This window comes from Triticum urartu, chromosome 3 (genome assembly GCF_003073215.2).
Source record: "Triticum urartu cultivar G1812 chromosome 3, Tu2.1, whole genome shotgun sequence".
Taxonomy (NCBI): Eukaryota; Viridiplantae; Streptophyta; class Magnoliopsida; order Poales; family Poaceae; genus Triticum; species Triticum urartu.
In genome coordinates, this window is record NC_053024.1 from 313,413,805 (window position 1) to 313,418,733 (window position 4,929).

Consider the following 4,929-nt stretch of genomic DNA (forward strand, 5'->3'; position numbering starts at 1 on the left):
ACTTAGCCCATCACAAGCTCTCACGGTCAATGAAGGATATTCCTTCTCCCGAAAAGACCCGACCAGTCTCGGAATCCCGGTTACAAGACATTTCGACAATGGTAAAACAAGATCAGAAAAGCCGACCGAATGTGCCGACAAATCCCGATAGGAACTGCACATATCTCGTTCTCAGGGCACACCGGATGAGACATCCTACGAGTAAAACCAGCCCTCAAGTTTCCCTGAGGTGGCCCCGCAGTCTACTCGGTTTGGACCAACACTTAGAGAAGCACTGCCCCCCCCCCCGGGGGGGGGGGGGGGGTTAAAAAAAAAATGACCCCCGGGGGGGCGACTCCCCAGGAAAAAGTAATAGGTGGTGGTGGAAAATGTTAAAACCAAGTTTGGGCCTTGCTGGAGGAGTTTTATTCAAAGCGAAATGTCAAGGAGTTCCCATAACACCCAACCGCGTAAGGAACGCAAAATCAAGGAACATAACACCGGTACGACGGAAACTATGGCGGCAAGAGTGGAACAAAACACCAGGCATAAGGCCTTCCACCCTTTACCAAGTATATAGATGCATTAATTAAATAAGAGATATTGTGATATCCCAACATATCCATGTTCCAAGATGGAACAAACTTTAACTTCACCTGCAACTAGCAATGCTATAAGAGGGGCTGAGCAAAAGCGGTAATATAGCCAAACAACGGTTTGCTAGGAAGGTGGGTTAGAGGCTTGACATGTCAAAATGGGAGGCATGATATAACAAGTGGGAGGTAGCGCGGCATAGTGATAATGCGAACAACTAGCAAGCAAAGATAGAAGTGATTTCGAGGGTATGGTCATCTTGCCTGCAATGTACTCAGAGTTGTCGAAAGCTTGATCCTCGTTAGCGTACTCAACAGGTTCCTCGGTCACGTACTCATCTCCCGGCTCTACCCAAAGCAAGAACACAAGCAATGGAACAACAATCAATCATGATGCAATGCACAAGCAACATCATGCAATACATGTCATGATATGCAAGATATGATATGCAACGCATATGCGTGCTCCGGAAGAAAAAGAATGATCAAGGCATCAACTTGGCAAACCAAGTATGCCGCTGGAAAGATGAGGTGATTTCGGTCGAAATCGATATAAGGATCACCGAAAACGGATGCACGGTTTGCAAATGGCAAGCAAAACAAGAATGGTGCAAAACTGTGATTAACAGCACGATGGCACTTAGAATGCAACAATAAACTAAGCTATTGCACTCCAACATATCAACAAGGCATATGGCAGTGATGTATAAGAGATGCTTGACAAAACATGAACACTGAGCTACGTCTAAATCACATTAGAATAGGTTCAAACAAGCATGACAAAAGTGCAAAAGATATCAGCTTCACAGACAGTGAAAATACTAACATGTCAAAAACAACATCAGGAAGCACTGTTTAGAGCAAGCCGACAACATGCTACATGAATATATCATAGCAAACAAAGGCATGACATGATTCTACTAAATGCATAGAACAAAAGTCCCTTACTGAATATGAGCCAAAAAGGCACAGAAGATATGATGGCACCCATGTAAACATAGCAAGTTTTATTAACAGATTCAGACTTGGTGAAAATCAGGACATGGCAGGAACAGATTCACGATAGCAACTTTATGAGCTCATGCCACTCACAACAAAGCATTAAATGACAACATAAGCATACCAATAGCAAGATGACATGTTCATGAAGCTAACCATGGCAAGAGAAAGTTAATAGGATGCATGGATCACTAGCAACAACCATGGCAATATTGATTAACATGTTAACAATCTGTCAGGAATAATTTATAACATAAGTAGAGCAATAAAATGACATGCTAGGGCACTCCATAATTGCAACCAAAAGCATGAATGGATAGACCGTAACCACATGTTCAAAACATCCTTACTGAAGTATCTCAAAATAAGCATGGATCTCATGGTAGCATCAAGTTTACATGGCATCAAAATAACAGCAGGAAAAGGACTTAGCAAGATCCTAAGTCCCTGAAAACAGCAACATCACGGAGCCTAGTTTGCATGCTTGTGCTAGTCACCACATAGATCACAAAAATACAAGACTTGCACCCCTGTAAAGATGGCATGATGTAGTTCAAAACATATGTAGACCTCATGCTCATAGAATGCAAACATCAAATGCAACAAAAATGACAAATCACCATGATCTGATAAGAACCAGCAGTCAACATTTTATAGCACTCTTGCAACAATGAAAAAGGCATCATAATGGACAGTAACATGCATGCAAGTGCTACTAAGATGAAGAGCTCAACGAGACCAACATTTCGATATGTCATATGCATGATTTGGAGCCACGGTCATGGAGATGTGACATGTCAAAGAGGGTATCAAAATATGAGGATCTGAGGACTTAGTGGAATCTACCCTCGTCGAAAACGGGATGGAGGGAAGCGGGACGGGCGGATACGGAACGCGGGCGCCTGTTTGGATCGCGTCCTGGTGGATCTCATTCACCCGGTCTGGATCTGGCTCCGGCGACGGAACTCCAGCGAGCGGGCGGCGCGGCGCAACGCGGCGGTGACCGGCGGAGGAGGGCAGCGACGCGCGGGCGACGAGGGGCGGCACGAGGCGCGGCTCCAGCGGAGGAGCACAGGAGCCGAGGCGGCGGCGCAGATCTCTGGCGAAGGGCGCGGGCGGTGGCGAGCTGTGGTGGCACGGCGGGGCACGGTGGCCAGTGCGCAGTGGCGGAGCAAAGCGGCGGCGGGGCGGCGCGCGGTGGCCGGCGCTGGGCGGCAAGCGCGCAGGCGGCGGGGCAAGGCGCGCGGCGGCGGCGGCGCATAGGCAGCGGCGACGGCCGGCGGCGAGGATCGGCGGCGGGGAGCGGCAGGGAGCCGGGCGGCAAGGGTCGGACGGCGAGCGACGCTAGGGCGGCACGCGGGCCCGGTCGCGGCCCAGGACGGGCCGGCTGCGGGCCGGCCGGGCCGCGGCGGTGGGAAGCGGCGCGGGGACAGGTGTCGGCTGCGGATTGGGCGTGGGGCCGTGGCGGACATGTCCGGGCGTGTGGGTGGACGTGTGCGGCGGTGCGAGGAGGAAGAAGACTAGGGTTAGACCGCGAAATTCGGAGGGAATCACATATTTATAGGTAGATGGAGGTAGGAGTGTCCAGATGAGGTGCGGTTTTCGCCCACACGATCATGATCCGACGGCGGAGAACATGGAGATGGTTTAGATGGGTTATTGGGCTGTTTTGGAGGGGTGTTGGGTTGCAACACAAAAGAGGTTTTGCGGTTACCCGGTTAACCGTTCGGGCATCAAACGGCCTCCAAATGGAACGAAATTTGACAGGCGGTCTACCGGTGATGTACCAAGGCCACTTGACCAATATCGGTCCATTTCGAGAACGTTTAACTCCCGCTCACGAAAAGAGATAAGAGGGGTGTGCCGGGTGCATGTGGGAGTGTCGGATTGCGAAACAAACAACGGGGAAAATGACCGGATGCATGAGACGAACACGAATGCAAATGAGATGCACATGATGACATGATAAAATGCATGACATGAAAAAAACGCAAAACGAAAGACAAAAACCCAACCACGAAGGGAATATCATATCGCATCTCCAGAAAAGGAAAGAGTCGGAGTTACAAATATGGAAAGTTACATCCGGGGCGTTACACGCCCCCTTCCATAAAACACCAGAGAGAAAAGGGAAGGGGGAAGAGAGAAGGAAGGGGGGGACCCCTCTTTTCCTTCTCCCAATCGGCCTCCTGCCATAGGGGGGCGCGCCACCCCTTGTGGACTGGTGTGCTCCCCACTCATGGCCCATATGGCCCATATATTCCCCTGGTGTGTCCGGTAACCCCTCCGGTACTCCGAGAAATACCTGATACCTTCCGGAGCGCTTACGGTGTCCGAATACCATCGTCCTATATATCAATCTTTACCTCTCGACCATTTAGAGACTCATCGCCATGTCCGTGATCTCATCCGGGACTTCGAACAACATTTGGTCACCAAATCACATAACTCATATAATACTATATCGTCAACGAACGTTAAGCGTGCGGACCCTACGGGTTCTAGAACTATGTAGACATGACCGAGACACCTCTTAGGTCAATAACCAATAGCGAAACCTGGATGCCCATATTGGCTCCTACATATTCTACGAAGATGTTTATCGGTCGAACCGTTATGACAACATACGTAATTCCCTTTGTCCATCGATATGTTACTTGCCCGAGATTCGATCGTTGGTATCTACATACCTAGTTCAATCTCGCTACTAGCAAGTATCTTTACTCATTCCATAATACATGACCTCATGACTAACTCCTTAGTCGTTTGCTTGCAAGCTTATGCTATGTATTACCGAGAGGGCCCAGAGATACCTCTTCGATACTCAGAGTGACACCTTTAGAGATACCTGTAGAGCATCTTTATAATCACTCAGTTACGTTGTGACGTTTGATAGTACACAAGGCATTCCTCCGGTATCCGGGAGTTGCACAATCTCATAGTCAAAGCAATATGTATTTGACATGAAGAAAGCAATATCAATAAAACTGAACGATCATTATGCTAAGCTAACAGATGGGTCTTGTCCATGGCATTATTCTCCTGATGATGTGATCCCATTATCTAATGTCAACACATGTCCATGGTTAGGAAACCTTAGCCATCTTTGATCAACAAGCTAGTCTAGTAGAGGCTCACTAGGGACATAGTATTTGTTTATGTATTTACACATGTATTTAGGTTTCCGATCAATACAATTCTAGCATGAATAATAAACCTTTATAATGAATAAGGAAATATAAAATAACAACTTTATTATTGCCTCTAGGGCATATTTCCTCCAGTCTCCCACTTGCACTAGAGTCAATAATCTAGATCGCATCACCATGTGATTTAACACCCATAGTTCACATCACTA